Source organism: Anomaloglossus baeobatrachus, chromosome 2 (assembly GCF_048569485.1).
Source record: "Anomaloglossus baeobatrachus isolate aAnoBae1 chromosome 2, aAnoBae1.hap1, whole genome shotgun sequence".
Lineage (NCBI taxonomy): Eukaryota > Metazoa > Chordata > Amphibia > Anura > Aromobatidae > Anomaloglossus > Anomaloglossus baeobatrachus.
In genome coordinates, this window is record NC_134354.1 from 86,100,630 (window position 1) to 86,127,863 (window position 27,234).

At 46.9% G+C, this 27,234-nt stretch overlaps 1 protein-coding gene across 5 annotated transcripts in view; it reads right to left on the bottom strand.

Moving 5' to 3' along the window:
* The window catches only part of LOC142290977 (NACHT, LRR and PYD domains-containing protein 12-like), a 1,131,354-nt gene that overhangs the window by 927,273 nt on the left and 176,847 nt on the right, over positions 1-27,234 (bottom strand). The window lies entirely within an intron of this gene.

Genomic DNA, 27,234 nt, shown 5'->3' on the forward strand with positions numbered 1-27,234 from the left:
GTGGAACTCAAATGTTTGGGCGCACAGCAGGGCTCGGAAGGCAAGGAGCGTCATTTGACGTTTCAAACGCAAAATTGTCTGGGATAATTAGCGTATTCCATGCTGTTTGGAGACCCCCTGAGGTGCCGAAACAGTGGAGCTCCCCCACATGTGACCCCATTTTGGAAACTAGACCCCATGGCATAGAAAAAAAAACAACAGCGGAAGATGGGGGGGGGGCGGCAGATGGGGCGGCAGCAGATGGGGGGGCAGCGGCATATAAAGGGAGCATCTGTGATTGTGAGACGGCGGCTGGGATAGGGTGGGGGCGGATGGGAGAGGGCGCAGTGGATGCAGGAGCGGCAGAGGATGGGGGGAGGGGGCGGGTGGGGGGGATGGGTGGTGAGATTGGGGATAGTTACCCTACAGGATGGATCTAGGCAGCTGGATCACAGGAGATGAAGGAGGCAGCAGATCGGGGAGGGTGAGAGGTGGGGGAGGGAGCGCAGCGCAGATCACGGAGGAGACAGGTGAGCAGAGCACAGATCACGGAGGAGACAGGTGAGCAGAGCACAGATCACGGGGGTGAGAGGTGAGGGAGAGCAGACAGCAGATCACGGGGGTGACAGGTGAGGGAGCACAGATCACGGGGGAGACAGGTGAGAAGAGCGCAGGTCACGGGGGTGAGAGGTGGAGGGAGAGTGGACAGCAGATCACGGGGGTGACAGGGGAGGGAGCGCACATCACGGCGGTGACAGGGGAGGGAGCGCACATCACGGCGGTGACAGGGGAGGGAGCGCACATCACGGCGGTCACAGGGGAGGGAGCGCACATCACGGCGGTGACAGGGGAGGGAGCGCACATCACGGCGGTCACAGGGGAGGGAGCGCACATCACGGCGGTGACAGGGGAGGGAGCGCACATCACGGCGGTGACAGGGGAGGGAGCGCACATCACGGCGGTGACAGGGGAGGGAGCGCACATCACGGGGGTGACAGGGGAGGGAGCGCACATCACGGGGGTGACAGGGGAGGGAGCGCACATCACGGCGGTGACAGGGGAAGGGGCGCACATCACGGGGGTGACAGGGGAGGGAGCGCACATCACGGCGGTGACAGGGGAGGGAGCGCACATCACGGCGGTGACAGGGGAGGGAGCGCACATCACGGCGGTGACAGGGGAGGGAGCGCACATCACGGCGGTGACAGGGGAGGGGGTGGGTGGCTGACCACGGGGGTGAGAGGTGGGGGGAGCGTGCAGCACATCACGTAGGGGAGGGGGCGAGCAGCACATCACGGAGGGGAGGGGGCGAGCAGCACATCACGGAGGGGAGGGGGCGAGCAGCACATCACGGAGGGGAGGGGGCGAGCAGCACATCACGGAGGGGAGGGGGCGAGCACCGATCACGAGGGGGAGGGGCCGGGCAGCAGATCGGAGGGGGCGGTGGCACTATGACAGATGGAGGAGGACAGGGTGCACGATCCCTGTTTTCCTCCATCTGTCATAGTGTCACCGCTCCCTCCGATCTGCTGCACGGAGGTGAGGGGCCGGGCAGCAGATTGGGGGGAGCGCTGGACTGTGGCAGATGGAGGGCGGCGGCGGCAGCGGATCGGGAGGTGTGGGGGTGAGGGTGCGGGCAGGAGATCGGGGAGACAGGTGGCAGATCGCGGAGGGCAGCGGCGGATCGGGACGCTTTTCATACAGTGCAATGGCAGCGCGGCAACTTCCGGGTCCCATGCTCCGGTCTCATAACAGCATGGGACTGGAGCTTGTCGCCCTGCCATTGCACTGTGTACACTCACTGTGCTCAGTGTGCTGGCGTGCTGCAGGGACAAGTGAAGCTGATGGGGGCGGTCACCGGCAACAGGTCCACTGTGATTGGAGAAATCGGTCACAAGGCCGATCTCTCCAATCAGAGCAGTGGAGCTGGGGGAGAGTGATCCAGTGAGGTCACCCAGCTCCAGCCAATGGCCAGTGCTACAGCTGCACTGGCCAGGGCTTGGTTTCAATGTTTCAGTCATTTTAAATGGCTGGAACATTACAGTGGCTGTGATTGGTTGAGCGGCGTTCGTCAGCCAATCACAGCCTCCGTAGGTCCAGGGAGGAGGCACCACCCCTCCTAAGGTCAGGAACAGGTCCCCTCCTCCCCGAATCTGCGGTTTTTGTTAACATATTGCAGTCACCGGAGGCTCCGGTGCCGCGATTCCGCCATGACGGAAAGATCCGTCCTTGGTCGTTAAGGCCCAGGGCACAAGGACGGATCTTTCCGTCCATGGTCGTGAAGGGGTTAAAATGGGTATGCTATTTTCACGGTTGGAATCCATGCTTGGAGACAGCTGCTGGACAACATTATCTTCATTATTGTTTGAGGGCTGCCTTGACTCATTAGTCAATGAATTTACATCTGTTAACATAAAATAAAAAAATTAAAAAAAAAAATAGATTATATGATGTGATTATTTAATATTAAAAATAACACCAGACCTTTAATTAATGTAAACACAACACCTCTAATGTTTTGATATTACAATTCAAAACAATTAACTTATGTAAGTAAGAAAAAATATCTTACCAGCTATCACTACCAGGTTACTTCGAATTTCTTCTATTCTCTCCTTATCCCTGTACTTTAAATCAGCCCATTTTTTCAGTACCTGCGTTGGTGTGCGTCTGATAGCAAATTTACGGTACAGGCCCCTGCATATTTTTTTAACCACACTTCTTTTATGTCCCATAGGACGTGGATATGTCTTTGCACATATATAGTCCAGTGCATCCATCCTTTTAACCAAGTATTGTACCTCCCCTTGGCCCCAGACCTTAGCACGTTTGTTTGGTGACATTTTCGCTTTCAGTTTCGCTTTAGATCAGCAGGTATACAGTGTGGCGTGTCACATTGTGCTTTAGACGTTTGGACGTCATGACGTTTCTTTATTTACATGTTAAATAACTCAACAGTGTATTTCGCCGTAGTGTACAGTTATAATACTTATGTGCGCATTTTTGTATGAGCAAATGCGGTTTTTTTTTCTCCATTTTTTTTTTATTTTTAAAATAAATATTATTTTATTTATATTTTATTAACGGAAATGTGGCCTATATTTATGAAAAACATAATGGTTTATGACATGTAAAAAAAACACATCTTAAAAACTTTAAATTATCATAAGAGATAAATGATTGAGAGAATGCTTGTAATGCTTAATTAGATTTAGTTTTTATTCTTTTAGTTTTTAAATGAATATGTTTTCCAGAAGAAAGATTTAGTTTACAATCATACATAAATTGTAAATGAAAATTAATTTAAAAAAAAAAAAAATGACAATAGTCCCAATTTAAGATTATAGAAAAAAAAAAATTTTAGAACATTTATACCACAATAAACATTTTTCCCTTCGAAAGCAGGTACTTTACACACTTAAAGGGAACCTGTCAGCAGAAATGTCCCCTAAAACCTAACAGATTCCCCCTCTGCAGCTCCTGGGCTGCATTCTAGAAAGGTCCCTGTTATGATTGTGCCCACTTTCTGACCGAAAAAAAGTGTTTATAAAGTTGTACCTTTTTGGCTTCTGATTCTGTAAATCTGTCACGGGGGCGGGCTGCCTGATGGCCGTTATTCTGCCCCCTGGTCCTGTATGCCGCCCCCATCGCTGATTTCAATACTTCTGGACGCCGCCCACTGCTCCAGCCATCCCCGCGCATGCCCAGTGCCCATCTCTCGGGGATGAGCACTGTGCCCAGTGTCACCGCTGGTGACGTGCACGCAGGGTTAAGATTATGGGCGGTGCTGTGATGTTTATTCCTAAGCAACCGCCCATAATCGCGGGACCGCGCTTTCCCCCTCGGCCTGCTTCTTTCTGCGCAAGCGCGCTGCTGCCGACGTCACTTCGCCTCCTTCCCATCTTGCCCCGAGGCAGGAAGCAGAAGAAGGCCGAGGGGGAAAGCGCGGTCCCGCGATTATGGGCGGTTGCTTAGGAATAAACATCACAGCACCGCCCATAATCTTAACCCTGCGTGCACGTCACCAGCGGTGACGCTGGGCACAGTGCTCATCCCCGAGAGATGGGCACTGGGCATGCGCGGGGATGGCTGGAGCAGTGGGCGGCGTCCAGAAGTATTGAAATCAGCGATGGGGGCGGCATACAGGACCAGGGGGCAGAATAACGGCCATCAGGCAGCCCGCCCCCGTGACAGATTTACAGAATCAGAAGCCAAAAAGGTACAACTTTATAAACACTTTTTTTCGGTCAGAAAGTGGGCACAGTCATAACAGGGACCTTTCTAGAATGCAGCCCAGGAGCTGCAGAGGGGGAATCTGTTAGGTTTTAGGGGACATTTCTGCTGACAGGTTCCCTTTAAGGCAATTTGTTTAAAAATAATAACATTTGTAAAAAATAAACATAAATTATTTTAACACAAACATGCAATCTCATGTTTCATGATAACCTAAACTCATTAATTAATTAGAAACATGCTGCCATGACACAGCCCCTGGGCCATTAAAAAAATTGCAATAATTGGTTCTATTTTCCATTGCATCCATCATACTACGTGTCAGGGGTGGCTGTGGCAAAAGATTATCCAGTGGGTTAACTTGCTGACGCCATGCCCCAAGCTCAACAACACCATTACTTTGATTTTCTAAATCAACAAAGCCAGGTGGAACATATTCAAGGCCATCTCTTTTTCTGAGAAAATTATGCAAATAACAGCATGCAAGCACAACATTGTCAATGGATTCAATTTTTAAGTTGATTGGCATGGAAAAGATACGAAATCTACTGCTTAAGATGCCAAAAGCATTCTCGACGACTCTTCTAGCTCTGCATAGACGATAATTAAAAATGCGTCTTTCTACATTCAAGCCTGTAAGTGGATATGGCCGTAACAAATGACGTTGTAATGGAAAGGCCTCGTCCGCCGAAAAAACAAAATTTAAATTTCCAATGGTATTTTGGTTTGTGGGTAATTGTAGTTGATTTTGTTTTAGCCGTAATGCAAACTCCGTATGTTCAAATACCCCACCATCCGAAACTCGCCCATTCATGCCGATATCAATGTAAAGAAAATCATAAGTGGCGTTGACAACCGCCATAAGGATAATGCTGTGGTAGCCCTTGTAGTTGTAATAATATGAGCCAGAATTATGTGGCTGCATTATCCTTATGTGCTTCCCGTCAATTGCGCCACCACAATTAGGGAATTGCCATAATAGGTTGAATGTATTTGAAATTTTTTCCCAATCACTTGGACAATTTGGCAACTGCATGTAGTCATGTAAAGCATGTGCTATTGCCAAACATGTCTCTGGAATTAATGAGCTAAGTAGAGAGCGTGACACTGCTGATGAATATTGAAGGTCAGTCAAACTGCGTCCTGTAGCCAAGAATCGAAGAGTCACCCCCAAACGCTCATCTACAGGTACTGCCTGACGCATTACTGTATTATTGCGCATGATATAAGGGCGGACTTTTTCTAAAAGGTATGAGAAAGAGCTTTCAGACATGCGTAAGTAGTTTCGAAAGTCATGTGGGTTATGCTCTTGTAGGTCTCTTACAAGGTGCATGTGTGTATAGCGTTGTCTCTCTAGTAGCCATTTGCGTGCCCAAATTCGTCTTTTTCTTGTTCTGCATCGCATGTTATGATCCTCGGCAAGGGCAAGGGCTCCTCCGGCTACAAGCATGGCAGCTATGACGGCATTTTCATGCTCACTCCGCATATTTAGTCTGTATAACAGAGAATAATATTGGGGTTTTTTTTGTTTGTTTTTTTTTTTTCGTAACATAATATATTTTTTTTTTGTCAGACAATAAATATTATTTAAAAATATGATTCTTATTCTTATTGGTCACACTAATGTTTGACGGCTTTAAAAAAAAAAATTTGGATGGCTGCAATCTTGATTAAGATACAATAATGGTTCTTATAATATATATAACTGTAATTAAAAAATAAAACACGAATACATTCATAATATAGGCTTTTTAAAAACTAATAAGAAACCCAAATCAAAACAACAAACATATTTAAATTTAAAAAAAAAGGGAAAAAAAAAAAAAAAAAAAATTGTTAATAAAAAACTCACATGCGAAGTTTATCTCACGGACAAATGACGCCTAACTATACAACGGACACGGAGCCAGCAGGACACGTCCAAAACCTAGGAAATGAACCCACCAAATGGAACAACGCTAAAAGGATGTTTGCGTATTACATATATTAAGGTCCAATCATGGAGCAGATGCGTTAGCAAATAGGAAACAAGTAGGCGTATTGCACATTTAAACCACCATACACGCCCGTATCGATGATGACGCAAGAGGCAACAATTTTTTAAGTCGCTTTAGTAGTGTCAAACGTAACGAAAAGTATGTTGAAAGGAACGAGCAACGATAGTTACAAAGAAAAAACAACGATTTTTGGGAATTAGGACCCGTGTCGACGATTAGCGATAAATCACGCTTTTGCGACGATTTAACATCGCTGAACGCTGTTACACAAAGCAATCTCGCTAACGATTACGGAAGTGCGTCACCAAAACTGTGACCCCAACGACAACGCTCGGGCGATATCGCAGTGTGTAAAGCCCGCTTAACTGTAAAGGGTGGGGTTAAAATTTCGCCTCACAACATAGCCTATGACACTCTCGGGGTACAGATATTTGAGTGTGCAAAATTTTGTGGCTGTAGATGCGACGATGCAGATGCCAATCCCGGACACACACACACAGAGCTTTGTATATTGGACTAGCTGTACTAGCCGGCTTCGCCCGGGTTAATAACTGCTGTTAACAAAATAGAATGTATTAACAAAAATGTATTCTGCACGCAAAAAACACAAAACAAATAGATAGAAATGTAATTATTAAAATGCAAAAACTAAGGTAATAGAAGAATTTCACAACATATATTTCAACACCACAGATATTCAAAACAGATTTAACTAAATTGGCTAAGTAATGTGCTCCAGCTGTCTCTTTCCCCGTCTGTCTCTTTCCCCATCTGTCTCTTTCCCCATCTGTCTCTTTCCCCATCTGTCTCTTTCCCTGTCTGTCTGTCTCTATCTCTCTGTTTCTTTCCACATCTGTCTCTTTCTAGGTCTGTCTCTTTCCCAACTCTGTCTCTTTCCCCGTCTGTCTCCCCGTATCTTTGTCTGTGTCTTTTCCTGTCTCGCTCTTTCCCTGTCTGCCTGTCTCTGTCTGTCTCTTACCTTGTCTGTCTTTATTTCTCTGTCTCTTTCCTCACCTGTCTCTATCAAGGTCTGTGTCTTTCCCCATCTATCTTTGTCTGTCTCTCTGGCTGTCTCCTCCTTCCCTGTCTCTGTCTGCATGTCTGTCTGTCTCTTTCCCCATCTGTCTCTTTCCCCATCTGTCTCTTTCCAGGTCTGTCTCTTTCTAGGCCTGTCTCTTTCCAGGCCTGTCTATGTCTGTCTCTTTCCTTGTCTGTCTCTCTATCTATCTCCCCACCAACATCTTATTACCTTACATAAAGGCTTTTTATACTATGAATGTCTTTTGTTCATATAGCAACCAATCACAGCTCCTACTAATAACCTGTAGTTCCAGGCTCCATTTACTTTAATGGAGGCATGTTTTTTGGAGAGTAACTGTAAAGCGCGGGGATAAATTGTCCTGTCAAAACAGTCTACAACATTCCCTGGGTCACATGAGGTGTCTGTGCAAAATTTCGTGATTGTAAATGCAACGGTGCGGATACACTTTTCGTTTCACTTTTTCCCCATTATGTAGATAGGGACAAAATTGATTGGTAAATTGGAACGTGCGGGGTTAAAATTTAGCCTCACAACATAGCCTATGATGCTCTCGGGGTCCAGACGTGCGAGTGTGCAAAATATTGTGGCTGTAGCTGCAATGGTGCAGATGCCAATCCCGGACATACCGTATTTTTCGCTTTATAAGACGCACTTTTTTTACCCCAAAATTGTGGGGAAAATAGGGGTGCGTCTTACAAAGTGAATGTAACTTACCGGGCAGTGATGCAGCGGTGGAGTGAGTCACAGGAGGCTGGTGCTGGTGCTGCCGCTGGAGCGGAGGCGGCCGCCATGGATCCCGCGGCAATCGGCTGCGGTGGCGGCCGCCATGGATCCCCCGGCAATCGGCTGCGGTGGCGGCCGCCATGGATCCCCCGGCAATCGCTGCGGTGGCGGCCGCCATGGATCCCGCGGCAATCGGCTGCGGTGGCGGCCGCCATGGATCCCCCGGCAATCGGCTGCGGTGGCGGTGGCGGCCGCCGTGGATCCCCCGGCAATCGCTGCAGTGGCGGCCGCCATAGCCGAAATCTTTATCTGCGCCTGCGCTGCCTCCAACGCGACTTCCGGAAAATGGCGGAGGTGACGCAGGCGCAGATGGAGATCTCAGAGAAGCGAGATCTCCATCTGCGCATGCGCTGCCTTCCGTAGCCATTTTCCTGAAGTCCATCGCGTCGGAGGCTACGCAGGCGCAGATAGAGATCGCGGCTCTCGAAGATCGCGATCTGCGCGGGCTCCATTTTAGATCTCCGCAGCAGACGGAGACTATCATAAGAAAGAGGAGAGAGAGAAGAACGATTCTCCCTCTCCTCGCTAGGGCTGGATGCTGATTGGTGGAGACAACTTCTGCAGAGCTGCCTCCACCAATCAGTGATCTGAGCCTGACAAAGTGTTGTCAGTTGAACGAAGGGTCCTAATAGGTGAGCAAAAAACACTGAAGGGGAACACAACCCCCATCATCAGCCTTCAGAATATACTGTATCAATCGGTGTATTCTGAAGGATGATGGGGGCTGTAGTCCTTTATTGTAAACACTCCAGGGAGGGACTAATGTAGTGGCCAAAGTGTAAATGTAACTACAACCCCCCTCATCTTTCAGAATACAGCCATGTATGGTATACAGTACATGGGTGTATTCCTAAGGATGAGGGGGGTGGTAGTCCCAGATCCCCATAAAAGTGCATCATGCAGGTCCCCCATAGCCGTGTCATCCACGGATCCCACATAACAGTGCATCATCCACAGGTCCCCATAATAGTGCGTCATCCACAGGTCCCCCATAATAGTGCGTCATCCACATGTCCCCCATAGCAGTGCATCATCCACAGGTCCCCCATAGCAGTGCGTCATCCACAGGTCCCCCATAGCAGTGCGTCATCCACAGGTCCCCCATAGCAGTGCGTAATTCACAGGTCCCCCATAATAGTGCGTCATCCACATGTCCCCCATAATAGTGTGCCATCCACAGGTCCCCCATAGCAGTGCGTTATCCACAGATCCCCCACAGCAGTGTCATCCACAGGTCCCCATAATAGTGCGTCATCCACAGGTCCCCCATAATAGTGCGTCATCCACATGTCCCCCATAGCAGTGCATCATCCACAGGTCCCCCATAGCAGTGCATCATCCACAGGTCCCCCATAGCAGTGCATCATCCACAGGTCCCCCATAGCAGTGCATCATCCACAGGTCCCCCATAGCAGTGCGTCATCCCCAGGTCCCCCATAGCAGTGCGTAATTCACAGGTCCCCCATAATAGTGCGTCATCCACATGTCCCCCATAATAGTGCGCCATCCACAGGTCCCCCATAGCAGTGCGTTATCCACAGATCCCCCACAGCAGTGTCATCCACAGGTTCCCCATAGCAGTGCGTCATCCACATGTCTCCCATAATAGTGAGTCATCCACATGTCCCCCATAATAGTGCGCCATCCACAGGTCCCCCATAGCAGTGCGTTATCCACAGATCCCCCACAGCAGTGTCATCCACAGGTCCCTCATAATAGTGAGTCATCCACATGTCCCCCATAATAGTGCGCCATCCACAGGTCCCCCATAGCAGTGCATTATCCACAGATCCCCCACAGCAGTGTCATCCACAGGTTCCCCATAGCAGTGCGTCATCCACATGACTAAAGCTTTCCTTCCTATGTTGTTCACAAACATGGTTCATGTTACAAACAATGCTGCTATTGACTCCTGTTGAGTCTAAATTGTTAAAATAATGTTATTTTAAATTTTATTAAAATGTTTTAGCACACTATTTGGCTCAATTTTTTTTTTTTTAATTTTCCTCCTCCAAAACCTAGGTGCGTCTTATAATCAGGTGCGTCTTATAATCAGGTGCGTCTTATAAAGCGAAAAATACGGTACATACATACAGTGCTGGCCAAAAGAATTGGCACCCGTGCAATTGTGTCAGATAAGGCTACTTTCACACATCCGGCTTGAGCCCTGCGGCTCAATCCGGCTGTGCAAGCTATGCAACGGATGCGGTGAAAACACCGCATCCTTTGCATAAGTTTTTCCCATGCAGCCCGCCCGGTTTTTGCCGCTTGCGGCATGCTACTGAGCATACGCAGTGGCAAAAACCGCATGCGGCGGCCGGATGCGGTATTTGCCGCATCGCGCCGCATCCGGCCGCCATAGGCATGCATTGAGAGATGCGCCGCATCGGCCGAATGCGGCGCGATGCGGGTTTTTTTGCCGCACGAAAAAACGTGCCAGGCAACGTTCCATCCGGCCGCCGCATCGGCTAAATCTGCCGCATGCGGCAAAAACCGGATGGAACGCAAGGCCATGCGGCACAATGCGGCACTAATTAAAGTCTATGCAGGAAAATCGCAACCGGCAGCAAAAAAAAACAGTTGCGATTTTCCTGCAAAGTGCCGGATTGTGCCGCAGAAGAAAAACCGGAGGTGTGAAAGTACCCTAAAGCTCGCTTTACACGCTGCAATATATCTTAAAATGCAGGGGCGTACCTAGGGGGGTCTGGGGGGGGCATCTCCCCCGGGCCAGTGTCAGAGGGGGTGCTGTCAGGCTCCCTGATGCAGCACTCCGAGAGTCTCCCCGGCGGCTGTGTTTTCCACCCTCTGTTGTGGGAGCCGCTGTTCTCAGAGTCCAGCAGTCCACCTGACAGCCGAAGTCAGAGAAAGTGTGAGCGCGGCTCCTGTGATCAACTGCATGGCCAGCGGCAGCTTTGTGCGACCTGTGCAGCGGCACGTGCCGGCAGACAGCACTGAGGGGAGAACTCCACCCCCCCTGCACAATCTCCTAGGACCAATGTCTTAGGTCCCCAACTCCAGTCCTCAAGGCCCACAAACAGTGCAGGTTTTTGGGATTTCCTTAGTATTGCACAGGTGTTAATGTAATTACCTGCCCAGGTGCTGGTTCCAACAGCAGTGCAATGCTAAGGAAATCCTGAAAACATGCACTGTTGGTGACGATGCTGAAGTTGGTTTCTTATTCGTCCAGTTAGTTATGCGGGACTGAAGTTGGTTTCTTATTCGGCAATTTAGTTTTTTCAGTTTTTATGCATTTAACAACAAAAATAACACATGACAATAATAAAATACAATGCACTGATGAGCCCTAATACAAATACACTTAAAATCAGCTGCAAAAATTATACAACTGGCAAAAAAATAGGCATCAAAGTGGGCACCAAAGTATGTTACTGAAAGGGTTAAATGGCTTTGGGCCACTGATCTAACACCAGAATTGCATATCTAGTGATGCCCCTAATCAAACTGAAGTGACTCCAGCCTGGCCCAAACAGGTTCTGGGCATCAGAACTGGCATCAAAGTGGGCACACAGCCAATTTTCACAGATTTGAATAAGTAACTGGTGTTTTTGAGGGGTTAAATGGCTTCGGGCCACTGATCTCACACTACATTTACATACCTAGTGATGCCACACATCAAATTCAGATCACTCCAGCCTGGCCCAAACAGGTTCTGGGCATCAGAACTGGCATCAAAGTGGGCAAAACCCCAGTTTTACAGATTTGAATAAGTAACTGGTGTTTTTGAGGGGTTAAATGGCTTCGGGCCACTGATCTCACACTACATTTACATACCTAGTGATGCCACACATCAAATTCAGATCACTCCAGCCTGGCCCAAACAGGTTCTGGGCATCAGAACTGGCATCAAAGTGGGCAAAACCCCAGTTTTACAGATTTGAATAAGTAACTGGTGTTTTTGAGAGGTTAAATGGCTTTGGGCCACTGATCTCACACTACATTTACATACCTAGTGATGCCACACATCAAATTCAGATCACTCCAGCCTGGCCCAAACAGGTTCTGGGCATCAGAACTGGCATCAAAGTGGGCAAAACCCCAGTTTTACAGATTTGAATAAGTAACTGGTGTTTTTGAGAGGTTAAATGGCTTTGGGCCACTGATCTCACACCACATTTACATACCTAGTGATGCCACACATCAAATTCAGATCACTCCAACCTGGCCATAACAGGTTCTGGGCATCAGAACTGGCATCAAAGTGGGCAAAACCCCAGTTTTACAGATTTGAATAAGTAAATGGTTTTTTTGAGGGGTTAAATGGCTTTGGGCCACTGATCTCACACCACATTCACATACCTAGTGATGCCACACATCAAATTCAGATCACTCCAGCCTGGCCCAAACAGGTTCTGGGCATCAGAACTGGCATCAAAGTGGGCAAAACCCCAGTTTTACAGATTTGAATAGGTAACTGGTGTTTTTGAGGGGTTAAATGGCTTTGGGCCACTGATCTCACACCACATTTACATACCTAGTGATGCCACTCATCAAATTCAGATCACTCCAGCCTGGCCCAAACAGGTTCTGGGCATCAGAACTGGCATCAAAGTGGGCAAAACCCCAGTTTCACAGATTTGAATAAGTAACTGGTGTTTTGAGGGGTTAAATGGCTTAGGGCCACTGATCTCACACCACATATACATACCTAGTGACACCACACATCAAATTCAGATCTCTCCAGCCTGGCCCAAACAGGATCTGGGCATCAAAACTGGCATCAAAGTGGGCAAAACCCCAGTTTTCACAGATTTGAATAAGTAACTGGTGTTTTTGAGGGGTTAAATGGCTTTGGGCCACTGATCTCACAGCACATTTACATACCTAGTGATGCCACACATAAAATTCAGATCACTCCAGCCTGGCCCAAACAGGTTCTGTGCATCAAAACTGGCATCAAAGTGGGCAAAACCCCAGTTTTCACAGATTTGAAAAAGTAACTGGTGTTTTTGAGGGGTTAAATGGCTTTGGGCCACTGATCTCACACCACATTCACATACCTAGTGATGCCACACATCAAATTCAGATCACTCCAGCCTGGCCCAAACAGGTTCTGGGCATCAGAACTGGCATCAAAGTGGGCAAAACCCCAGTTTTACAGATTTGAATAAGTAACTGGTGTTTTTGAGGGGTTAAATGGCTTTGGGCCACTGATCTCACACCACATTTACATACCTAGTGATGCCACACATCAAATTGAGATCACTCCAGCCTGGCCCAAACAGGTTCTGGCCATCATAACTGGCATCAAAGTGGGCAAAACCCCAGTTTACAAAGATTTGAATAAGTAACTGGTGTTTTTGAGGGGTTAAATGGCTTTGGGCCACTGATCTCACACCACATTTACATACCTAGTGATGCCACACATAAAATTCAGATCACTCCAACCTGGCCTAAACAGGTTATGGGCATATGAACTGGCATCAAAGTGGGCAAAACCCCAGTTTTACAGATTTGAATAAGTAACTTGTGTTTTTGAGGGGTTAAATGGCTTTGGGCCACTGATCTCACACCAAATTTACATACCTAGTGATGTCGCACATCAAATTCAGATCACTCCAGCCTGGCCCAAACAGGTTCTGGGCATCAGAACTGGCATCAAAGTGGGCAAAACCCCAGTTTCACAGATTTGAATAAGTAACTGATGTTTTTGAGGGGTTAAATGGCTTTGGGCCACTGATCTCACACCACATTTACATACCTAGTGATGCCACACATCAAATTCAGATCACTCCAGCCTGGCCCAAACAGGTTATGGGCATCAGAACTGGCATCAAAGTGGGCACACAGCCAATTTTCACAGATTTGAAAAAGTAACTGGTGTTTTTGAGGGGTTAAATGGCTTTGGGCCACTGATCTCACACCACATTTACATACCTAGTGATGCCACACATCAAATTCAGATCACTCCAGCCTGGCCAAAACAGGTTCTGGGCATCAGAACTGGCATCAAAGTGGGCAAAACCCCAGTTTTACAGATTTGAATAAGTAACTGGTGTTTTTGAGGGGTTAAATGGCTTTGGGCCACTGATCTCACACCACATATACATACATAGTGACGCCACACATCAAATTCAGATCTCTCCAGCCTGGCCCAAACAGGATCTGGGCATCAGAACTGGCATCAAAGTAAGCAAAACCCCAGTTTTCACAGATTTGAATAAGTAACTGGTGTTTTTGAGGGGTTAAATGGCTTTGAGCCACTGATCTCACACCACATTTACATACCAAGTGATGCCACACATCAAATTCAGATCACTCCAGCCTGGCCCAAACAGGTTCTGGGCATCAGAACTGGCATCAAAGTGGGCAAAACCCCAGTTTCACAGATTTGAATAAGTAACTGATGTTTTTGAGGGGTTAAATGGCTTTGGGCCACTGATCTCACACTACATTTACATACCTAGTGATGCCACACATCAAATGCAGATCTCTCCAGCCTGGCCCAAACAGGTTCTGGGCATCAGAACTGGCATCAAAGTGGGCAAAACCTCAGTTTTACAGATTTGAATAAGTAACTTGTGTTTTTGAGGGGTTAAATGGCTTTGGGCCACTGATCTCACACCACATTTACATACCTAGTCATGCCACACATCAAATTCAGAATCACTCCAGCCTGGCCCAAACAGGTTATGGGCATCAGAACTGGCATCAAAGTGGGCACACAGCCAATTTTCACAGATTTGAATAAGTAACTGGTGTTTTGAGGGGTTAAATGGCTTTGGGCCACTGATCTCACACCACATTTACATACCTAGTGATGCCACACATCAAATTCAGATCCCTCCAGCCTGGCCCAAACAGGTTCTGGGTATCAGAACTGGCATCAAAGTGGGCAAAACCCGAGTTTTTCAGATTTGAATAGGTAACTGGTGTTTTTGAGGGATTAAATGGCTTTGGGCCACTGATCTCACACCACATTTACATACCTAGTGATGCCACACATCAAATTCAGATCACTCCAGCCTGGCCCAAACAGGTTCTGGGCATCAGAACTGGCATCAAAGTGGGCACACAGCCAATTTTCACAGATTTGAATAAGTAACTGGTGTTTTTGAGGGGTTAAATGGCTTTGGGCCACTGATCTCACACCACATTTACATACCTAGTGATGCCACACATCAAATTCAGATCACTCCAGCCTGGCCCAAACAGGTTCTGGGCATCAGAACTGGCATCAAATTGGGCAAAACCCCAGTTTTACAGATTTGAATAAGTAACTGGTGTTTTTGAGGGGTTAAATGGCTTTGGGCCACTGATCTCACACCACATTTACATACCTAGTAATGCCACACATCAAATTCAGATCACTCCAACCTGGCCCAAACAGGTTCTGGGCATCAGAACTGGCAAAGTGGGCAAAACCCCAGTTTTCACAGATTTGAATAAGTAACTGGTGTTTTGAGGGGTTAAATGGCTTTGGGCCACTGATCTCACAGCACATTTACATACCTAGTGATGCCACACATAAAATTCAGATCACTCCAGCCTGGCCCAAACAGGTTCTGGGCATCAGAACTGGCATCAAAGTGGGCAAAACCCCAGTTTTACAGATTTGAATAAGTAACTGGTGTTTTTGAGGGGTTAAATGGCTTTGGGCCACTGATCTCACACCACATATACATACCTAGTGATGCCACACATCAAATTCAGATCTCTCCAGCCTGGCCCAAACAGGTTCTGGGCACCAAAACTGGCATCAAAGTGGGAAAAACCCCAGTTTTCACAGATTTGAATAAGTAACTGGTGTTTTTGAGGGGTTAAATGGCTTTGGGCCACTGATCTCACACCAAATTTACATACCTAGTGATGTCGCACATCAAATTCAGATCACTCCAGCCTGGCCCAAACAGGTTCTGGGCATCAGAACTGGCATCAAAGTGGGCAAAACCCCAGTTTCACAGATTTGAATAAGTAACTGATGTTTTTGAGGGGTTAAATGGCTTTGGGCCACTGATCTCACACCACATTTACATACCTAGTGATGCCACACATCAAATTCAGATCACTCCAGCCTGGCCCAAACAGGTTATGGGCATCAGAACTGGCATCAAAGTGGGCACACAGCCAATTTTCACAGATTTGAAAAAGTAACTGGTGTTTTTGAGGGGTTAAATGGCTTTGGGCCACTGATCTCACACCACATTTACATACCTAGTGATGCCACACATCAAATTCAGATCACTCCAGCCTGGCCCAAACAGGTTCTGGGCATCAGAACTGCCAAAGTGGGCAAAACCCCAGTTTTCACAGATTTGAATAAGTAACTGGTGTTTTGAGGGGTTAAATGGCTTAGGGCCACTGATCTCACAGCACATTTACATACCTAGTGATGCCACACATCAAACTCAGATCACTCTATCCTGGCCAAAACAGGTTCTGGGCATCAGAACTGGCAACAAAGTGGGCAAAACCCCAGTTTTACAGATTTGAATAAGTAACTGGTGTTTTTGAGGGGTTAAAATAGCTTTGGGCCACTGATCTCACACCACATATACATACCTAGTGACGCCACACATCAAATTCAGATCTCTCCAGCCTGGCCCAAACAGGTTCTGGGCATCAGAACTGGCATCAAAGTGGGCGAAACCCCAGTTTTCACAGATTTGAATAAGTAACTGGTGTTTTTGAGGGGTTAAATGGCTTTGGGCCACTGATCTCACACCACATTTACATACCTAGTGATGCCACACATCAAATTCAGATCACTCCAGCCTGGCCCAAACAGGTTCTGGGCATGAGAACTGGCATCAAAGTGGGCACACAGCCAATTTTCACAGATTTGAATAAGTAACTGGTGTTTTTGAGGGGTTAAATGGCTTTGGGCCACTGATCTCACACCACATTTACATACCTAGTGATGCCACACATCAAATTCAGATCACTCCAGCCTGGCCCAAACAGGTTCTGGGCATCAGAACTGGCATCAAAGTGGGCAAAACCCCAGTTTTACAGATTTGAATAAGTAACTGGTGTTTTTGAGGGGTTAAATGGCTTTGGGCCACTGATCCCACACCACATTTACATACCTAGTGATGCCACACATCAAATTCAGATCACTCCAACCTGGCCCAAACAGGTTCTGGGCATCAGAACTGGCAAAGTGGGCAAACCCCCAGTTTTCACAGATTTGAATAAGTAACTGGTGTTTTTGAGGGGTTAAATGGCTTTGGGCCACTGATCTCACAGCACATTTACATACCTAGTGATGCCACACATCAAATTCAGATCACTCCAGCCTGGCCCAAACAGGTTCTGGGCATCAGAACTGGCATCAAAGTGGGCAAAACCCAGATTTACAGATTTGAATAGGTAACTGGTGTTTTTGAGGGATTAAATGGCTTTGGGCCACTGATCTCACACCACATTTACATACCTAGTGATTCCACACATCAAATTCAGATCACTCCAGCCTGGCCCAAACAGGTTCTGGGAATCATAACTGGCATCAAAGTGGGCAAAACCCCAGTTTTACAGATTTGAATAAGTAACTGGTGTTTTGAGGGGTTAAATGGCTTTGGGCCACTGATCTCACACCACATTTACATACCTAGTGATGCCACACATCAAATTCAGATCACTCCAGCCTGGCCCAAACAGGTTCTGGGCATCAGAACTGGCATCAAAGTGGGCACACAGCCAATTTTCACAGATTAGAATAAGTAACTGGTGTTTTTGAGGGGTTAAATTGCTTTGGGCCACTGATCTCACACCACATTTACATACCTTGTGATGCCACACATCAAATTCAGATCACTCCAGCCTGGCCCAAACAGGTTCTGGGCATCAGAACTGGCATCAAAGTGGGCAAAACCCCAGTTATACAGATTTGAATAAGTAACTGGTGTTTTTGAGGGGTTAAATGGCTTTGGGCCACTGATCTCACACCACATTTACATACCTATTGATGCCACACATCAAATTCAGATCTCTCCAGCCTGGCCCAAACAGGTTCTGGGCATCAAAACTGGCATCAAAGTGGGCAAAACCCCAGTTTTCACAGATTTGAATAAGTAACTGGTGTTTTTGAGGGGTTAAATTGCTTTGGGCCACTGATCTCACACCACATTTACATACCTAGTGATGCCACACATCAAATTCAGATCACTCCAGCCTGGCCCAAACAGGTTCTGGGCATCAGAACTGGCATCAAAGTGGGCAAAACCCCAGTTTTACAGATTTGAATAAGTAACTGGTGTTTTTGAGGGGTTAAATGGCTTTGGGCCACTGATCTCACACTACATTTACATACCTAGTGATGCCACACATCAAATTCAGATCACTCCAGCCTGGCCCAAACAGATTCTGGGCATCAGAACTGGCATCAAAGTGGGCAAAACCCCAGTTTTACAGATTTGAATAAGTAACTGGTGTTTTGAGGGGTTAAATGGCTTTGGGCCACTGATCTCACACCACATATACATACCTAGTGATGCCACACATCAAATTCAGATCACACCAGCCTGGCCCAAACAGGTTCTGGGCATCAGAACTGGCATCAAAGTGGGCACACAGCCAATTTTCACAGATTTGAATAAGTAACTGGTGTTTTTGAGGGGTTAAATGGCTTTGGGCCACTGATCTCACACCACATTTACATACCTAGTGATGCCACACATCAAATTCAGATCACTCCAGCCTGGCCCAAACAGGTTCTGGGCATCAGAACTGGCATCAAAGTGGGCACACAGCCAATTTTCACAGATTTGAATAAGTAACTGGTGTTTTTGAGGGGTTAAATGGCTTTGGGCCACTGATCTCACACCACATTTACATACCTAGTGATGCCACACATCAAATTCAGATCACTCCAGCCTGGCCCAAACAGGTTCTGGGCATCAGAACTGGCATCAAAGTGGGCAAAACCCCAGTTTTACAGATTTGAATAAGTAACTGGTGTTTTTGAGGGGTTAAATGGCTTTGGGCCACTGATCTCACACCACATTTACATACCTAGTGATGCCACACATCAAATTCAGATCACTCCAGCCTGGCCCAAACAGGTTCTGGGCATCAGAACTGGCATCAAAGTGGGCAAAACCCCAGTTTTACAGATTTGAATAAGTAACTGGTGTTTTTGAGGGGTTAAATTGCTTTGGGCCACTGATCTCACACCACATTTACATACCTAGTGATGCCACACATCAAATTCAGATCAGTTCAGCCTGGCCCAAACAGGATCTGGGCATCAGAACTGGCATCAAAGTGGGCAAAACCCCAGTTTTACAGATTTGAATAAGTAACTGGTGTTTTGAGGGGTTAAATGGCTTTGGGCCACTGATCTCACACCACATTTACATACCTAGTGATGCCACACATCAAATTCAGATCACTCCAACCTGGCCCAAACAGGTTCTGGGCATCAGAACTGGCAAAGTGGGCAAAAACCCCAGTTTTCACAGATTTGAATAAGTAACTGGTGTTTTGAGGGGTTAAATGGCTTTGGGCCACTGATCTCACAGCACATTTACATACCTAGTGATGCCACACATCAAATTCAGATCTCTCCAGCCTGGCCCAAACAGGTTCTGGGCATCAAAACTGGCATCAAAGTGGGCAAAACCCCAGTTTTCACAGATTTGAATAAGTAACTGGTGTTTTTGAGGGGTTAAATGGCTTTGAGCCACTGATCTCACACCACATACACATACCTAGTGATGCCACACATCAAATTCAGATCACTCCAGCCTGGCCCAAACAGGTTCTGGGCATCAGAACTGGCATCAAAGTGGGCAAAACCCAGATTTACAGATTTGAATAGGTAACTGGTGTTTTTGAGGGGTTAAATGGCTTTGGGCCACTGATCTCACACCACATTTACATACCTAGTGATGCCACACATGAAATTCAGATCACTCCAACCTGGCCCAAACAGGTTCTGGGCATCAGAACTGGCAAAGTGGGCAAAAACCCCAGTTTTCACAGATTTGAATAAGTAACTGGTGTTTTGAGGGGTTAAATGGCTTTGGGCCACTGATCTCACAGCACATTTACATACCTAGTGATGCCACACATCAAATTCAGATCTCTCCAGCCTGGCCCAAACAGGTTCTGGGCATCAAAACTGGCATCAAAGTGGGCAAAACCCCAGTTTTCACAGATTTGAATAAGTAACTGGTGTTTTTGAGGGGTTAAATGGCTTTGAGCCACTGATCTCACACCACATACACATACCTAGTGATGCCACACATCAAATTCAGATCACTCCAGCCTGGCCCAAACAGGTTCTGGGCATCAGAACTGGCATCAAAGTGGGCAAAACCCAGATTTACAGATTTGAATAGGTAACTGGTGTTTTTGAGGGGTTAAATGGCTTTGGGCCACTGATCTCACACCACATTTACATACCTAGTGATGCCACACATGAAATTCAGATCACTCCAGCCTGGCCCAAACAGGTTCTGGGCATCAGAACTGGCATCAAAGTGGGCAAAACCCCAGTTTTACAGATTTGAATAGGTAACTGGTGTTTTTGAGGGATTAAATGGCTTTGGGCCACTGATCTCACACCACATTTACATACCTAGTGATTCCACACATCAAATTCAGATCACTCCAGCCTGGCCCAAACAGGTTCTGGGAATCATAACTGGCATCAAAGTGGGCAAAACCCCAGTTTTACAGATTTGAATAAGTAACTGGTGTTTTGAGGGGTTAAATGGCTTTGGGCCACTGATCTCACACCACATTTACATACCTAGTGATGCCACACATCAAATTCAGATCACTCCAGCCTGGCCCAAACAGGTTCTGGGCATCAGAACTGGCATCAAAGTGGGCACACAGCCAATTTTCACAGATTAGAATAAGTAACTGGTGTTTTTGAGGGGTTAAATTGCTTTGGGCCACTGATCTCACACCACATTTACATACCTTGTGATGCCACACATCAAATTCAGATCACTCCAGCCTGGCCCAAACAGGTTCTGGGCATCAGAACAGGCATCAAAGTGGGCAAAACCCCAGTTATACAGATTTGAATAAGTAACTGGTGTTTTTGAGGGGTTAAATGGCTTTGGGCCACTGATCTCACACCACATTTACATACCTATTGATGCCACACATCAAATTCAGATCTCTCCAGCCTGGCCCAAACAGGTTCTGGGCACCAAAACTGGCATCAAAGTGGGCAAAACCCCAGTTTTCACAGATTTGAATAAGTAACTGGTGTTTTTGAGGGGTTAAATTGCTTTGGGCCACTGATCTCACACCACATTTACATACCTAGTGATGCCACACATCAAATTCAGATCACTCCAGCCTGGCCCAAACAGGTTCTGGGCATCAGAACTGGCATCAAAGTGGGCAAAACCCCAGTTTTACAGATTTGAATAAGTAACTGGTGTTTTTGAGGGGTTAAATGGCTTTGGGCCACTGATCTCACACTACATTTACATACCTAGTGATGCCACACATCAAATTCAGTTCACTCCAGCCTGGCCCAAACAGATTCTGGGCATCAGAACTGGCATCAAAGTGGGCACACAGCCAATTTTCACAGATTTGAATAAGTAACTGGTGTTTTTGAGGGGTTAAATGGCTTTGGGCCACTGATCTCACACCACATTTACATACCTAGTGATGCCACACATCAAATTCAGATCACTCCAGCCTGGCCCAAACAGGTTCTGGGCATCAGAACTGGCATCAAAGTGGGCAAAACCCCAGTTTTACGGATTTGAATAAGTAACTGGTGTTTTTGAGGGGTTAAATGGCTTTGGGCAACTGATCTCACACCACATTTACATACCTAGTGATGCCACACATCAAATTCAGATCACTCCAACCTGGCCCAAACAGGTTCTGGGCATCAGAACTGGCAAAGTGGGCAAAACCCCAGTTTTCACAGATTTGAATAAGTAACTGGTGTTTTGAGGGGTTAAATGGCTTTGGGCCACTGATCTCACAGCACATTTACATACCTAGTGATGCCACACATCAAATTCAGATCACTCCAGCCTGGCCCAAACAGGTTATGGGCATCAGAACTGGCATCAAAGTTGGCAAAACCCCAGTTTTACAGATTTGAATAAGTAACTGGTGTTTTTGAGGGGTTAAATGGCTTTGGGCCACTGATCTCACACCACATTTACATACCTAGTGATGCCACACATCAAATTCAGATCACTCCAGCCTGTTTGGGCCAGGCTGGAGTGATCTGAATTTGATGTGTGGCATCACTAGGTATGTAAATGTGGTGTGAGATCAGTGGCCCAAAGCCATTTAACCCCTCAAAAACACCAGTTACTTATTCAAATCTGTGAAAATTGGCTGTGTGCCCACTTTGATGCCAGTTCTGATGCCCAGAACCTGTTTGGGCCAGGCTGAAATTATCTGAATTTGATGTGTGGCATCACTAGGTATGTAAATGTGATGTGAGATCAGTGGCCCAAAGCCATTTAACCCCTCAAAAACACCAGTTACTTATTCAAATCTGTAAAACTGGGGTTTTGCCCACTTTGATGCCAGTTCTGATGCCCAGAACCTGTTTGGGCCAGGCTGGAGTGATCTGAATTTGATGTGTGGCATCACTAGGTATGTAAATGTGGTGTGAGATCAGTGGCCCAAAGCCATTTAACCTCTCAAAAACACCAGTTACTTATTCAAATCTGTAAAACTGGGGTTTTGCCCATTTTGATGCCAGTTCTGATGCCCAGAACCTGTTTGGGCCAGGCTGGAGTGATCTGAATTTGATGTGTGGCATCACTAGGTATGTAAATGTAGTGTGAGATCAGTGGCCCAAAGCCATTTAACCCCTCGAAAACACCAGTTACTTATTCAAATCTGTGAAAATTGGCTGTGTGCCCACTTTGATGCCAGTTCTGATGCCCAGAACCTGTTTGGGCCAGGCTGGAGTGATCTGATTTTCATGTGTGGCATCACTAGGTATGTAAATGTGGTGTGAGATCAGTGGCCCAAAGTCATTTAACCCCTCAAAAACACCAGTTACTTATTCAAATCTGTAAAACTGGGGTTTTGCCCACTTTGATGCCAGTTCTGATGCCCAGAACCTGTTTGGGCCAGGCTGGAGTGATCTGAATTTGATGTGTGGCATCACTTGGTATGTAAATGTGGTGTGAGATCAGTGGCCCAAAGCCATTTAATCCCTTAAAAACACCAGTTACTTATTCAAATCTGTGAAAATTGGCTGTGTGCCCACTTTGATGCCAGTTCTGATGCCCATAGCCTGTTTGGGCCAGGCTGGAGTGATCTGAATTTGATGTGTGGCATCACTAGGTATGTATATGTGGTGTGAAATCAGTGGCCCAAAGCCTATTAACCCCTCAAAAACACCAGTTACTTATTCAAATCTGTGAAAATTGGCTGTGTGCCCACTTTGATTCCAGTTCTGATGCCCAGAACCCCTTTGGGCCAGGCTGAAATTATCTGAATTTGATGTGTGGCATCACTAGGTATGTAAATGTGATGTGAGATCAGTGGCCCAAAGCCATTTAACCCCTCAAAAACACCAGTTACTTATTCAAATCTGTGAAAATTGGCTGTGTGCCCACTTTGATTCCAGTTCTGATGCCCAGAACCCCTTTGGGCCAGGCTGGAGTCACTTCAGTTTGATTAGAGGCATCACTAGATATGCAATTCTGGTGTTAGATCAGTGGCCCAAAGCCATTTAACCCTTTCACTAACATACTTTGTTGCCCACTTTGATGCCCATTTTTTTTGCCAGTTTTATAATTTTTTGCAGCTGGTTTTGAGTGTATGTATATTAGGGCTCATCAGTGCATTGTATTTTATTATTGTCATGTGTTATTTTTGTTGTTAAATGCATAAAAAACTGAAAAAACTAAATTGCCGAATAAGAAACTGACGAATAAGAAACCAACTTCAGTCCCGAATAAGAAACTGGACGAATAAGGCTACTTTCACACATCCGGTTTGAGCACTGCGGCTCAATCCGGCTGTGAAAACTATGCAACGGATGCGGCGAAAACACCGCATCCTTTGCATAAGTTTTTACATGCGGCCCGTCCGTTTTTTTCCGGTTGCGGCATGCTACTGAGCATGCGCAGTGGAAAAAACCGCATGCGGCGACCGGATGCGGTTTTTTCCGCATCGCGCCGCATCCGGCCTCCATAGGTATGCATTGAAAAATGCGCCACAGCGGCCGGATGCGGCGCGATGCGGTGTTTTTTGCCGCAGCAAAAAACGTTGCAGGGAACGTTCGATTCGGCCACAGCATCGGCTAAATCTGCCGCATGCGGCAAAAAACGGACCGAACGCAAGCCCATGCGGCACAATACGGCACTAATGTAAATCTATGCAAAAAAAAAACGCAACCGGCGTTACAAAAGCCAGTTGCGGTTTTTCTGCAGAACGCCGTATTGTGCCGCAGAGCAAAAATCCGGATGTGTGAAAGTAGCCTAAGAAACCAACTTCAGCATCGTCTGTTGGTGGGCCTTGAGGACTGGAGTTGGGGAACAGTTGGAAGCAGTGAGATGGGGGAGGGGCATGCACGGCACTTTTGGAGGCTGCATAGGGCCATGTGCTCAGCTTCTCACGCTCCCGTCTTGTGCACTCAGGCCTGTGTGCACTGCAGAGGAGACAGAAAAGGAAAAAGTGGCAGCCCTGATTGGCCACAAATTAAACACTGAGCCCGGCTGCTTTCTCCTGTAACCCATGAGCTGAGCCGCTGCATCGGTCTGACATGAGGAGGGAGCGTCAGTCAGTAACGTCTGCTGCACCTGATCTTACAGGGCAACTAAGCAGCAGGAACTTATACCTGAGCTAAGTGTGTTTATACAGTACCTAATATATGCCATCATATATCTAATGTATTAGTGACTTTAAATGTACATGTGCTGCATATGTCTAGTGTGTGAGTGCTGTATACAGGGCATGTGTGTGCTGTATATGGTGCATGTGTGTGCTGTATACGGGGCATGTGTGTGCTGTATACGGGGCATGTGTGTGTGCTATATACGGGGCGTGTGTGTGTGCTGTATACGGGGCGTGTGTGTGTGCTGTATACGGGGCGTGTGTGTGCTGTATACGGGGCGTGTGTGTGCTGTATACGGGGTGTGTGAATGCTATGTACCAGGTGTAAGTGCTGTGTACAGCATGTGAGTGCTGTATACAGCGTGTGTGAGTTCTGTATACGGGGTGTGACTGCTGTGTATGTGGTGTGAGTGCTGTATACAGTATGTCCAATGCATGTGTACTGTATATGGCCAATGTGTGTCGTGTGCAGTATACAATATGATCAGTGTGTTAAGACTGTGTGCAGTATACACCCATTGTGTGAGTAAAATGTGCGGTTTACAACCAGTGTGTCCGGGCTGTGTGTTGTATACTGCCAGTGTGAAAAACAATACTCCGGCACACTAAAATAGAAATTGCGAAAGAGTCCAATATGGTGCTTCAAAAGCACCATATTACCAAAGCTGAGCCAGGTGTATTCTACTAAATGTTTACTGCCAGCGTGCCAGAGCCGTGTGTGGTATACGATCAGTGTGTCATGGCTGTGTGCGATATACGGTCAGTGTATCATGGCTGTGTGTGGTATACGGCCAGTGTGTCATGGCTTTGTGCGGTATATGGCCAGTGTGTCTGATTGGCCAGGGTTCGGCACCTGGCATCCTCGCCAATTGGCTGTTTTAAAGGGAACCTGTCACGTCCAATATACACCCAGGACCACGAGCAGTTCTGGGTTCATATTGTTAATCCCTGCCTAACCGTCCCTGTATACACTAGCATAGATAGAGATCTATAGAAAAAATATTTCTAAATATCTTTTATCATATGCTAATGAGCGCGGGGACTAGTCCCAAGGGTGTTACTTCCATTGCTAGTCGGCACCATTAGCATGTTAGTACGCCCCTGTGGACATGCTAATGAATGTGCAGCATCAGACGATGATCTCACTCAGCTCTCCGCCACCATCGCTGCCCGACACTGGATTTCGGCTCAGTGCATATGACCCCGGAGTTTGTCATGTGCTCTACTTCATTTTGAAGGCGGGACGCGTACATCTGGCTTCATTGTGAGCATGACTGAAACTGCGGGATCATGTGCACTGAGCCGAAATCCAGTGTCGGCGGTGGTGGCTGTATCCCATGAGATAAAACATCTTTAGAAATACTTTTTCTATAGATCGGTTTATCTATGCTAGTGTATACAGGGACAGTTAGGCAGTAGTGATGAGCGAGCATGCTTGTAACTACTCGGTACTCGCATGAGTATCGCTGTACTCGGGCTGCTCGGCGGGGACCGAGTAATCTCGCGATACTCGTGCTGTACTCGTGGTCTTCATTTCTGCATGTTGGCACTCTTTTGAGAGCCAGCCCTCATGCAGGGATTGGCTGGCAGACCACTGCAATGCCACAGCCCTGTTAGTTGTGGAATTGCAGTGATTGGCCGGCCTGCACAGCGTGACCGAGCCTTTATACCGGCCGGCGCGCTGTGCTCTGCTCACAGCTATCCAGACAGTCAGTGCAGGGAGAGTGTCGCTGATTCAGGGAAAGCTTTGCGGCCCTTTATAGTTAGTTCCGGAGCAGGGCTGCAAACAGTGTGACCAGAAGTCCTTCTCAGGACTATTCTAGTTGTATACAGGCAGGCAGGGTATAGCCAGGTCGGAGTACAGTAGCAGAGTCCTTCTCAGGACTATTGTTGCTATATACAGGCAGGGTATAGCCAGGTCGGAATACAGGCTAGTGACCAGAAGAGTCCTTGTCAGGACTATTGTAGCAGTATACAGGCAGGCAGGCAGGGTAGTGGTGACCGTATACCAGCCTTCATCATATCTGGGGCTGGTGTACACAGTCTAAAACAGTCCAGATAGTGTCAGACTTCTCAGTAATTGTCGCTCCTAAAAACCAGTTAGGTTCTTATTGCGTCCGTGCTTGCATTTAAAAACAGCACGTGTGTGGCAGTCGGTGGCAGCGTCAGGCTCCATATTGTCCCTGGATAGAGACGTGCATGATGGCCTGTAAACATGAAGTGCCCATTGTAAGGAAGTGGGTCTATTGTAGTATAGCCCTTAGGCAGGGCAGCCAAAAATTTGGAGGCTCCACATTGTCCCTGGATAGAGATGTGCATGAGGGCCTCAAAACATTGTTCCCATTGCAAAGGAGCGGGTCTCCTGTCGTTGTAATGCCATTCAGAAAGAATGGGCGAAAAAATTTACCACTGGGGGTATACCTGAAACAACGGCCTAACTATTGTAAC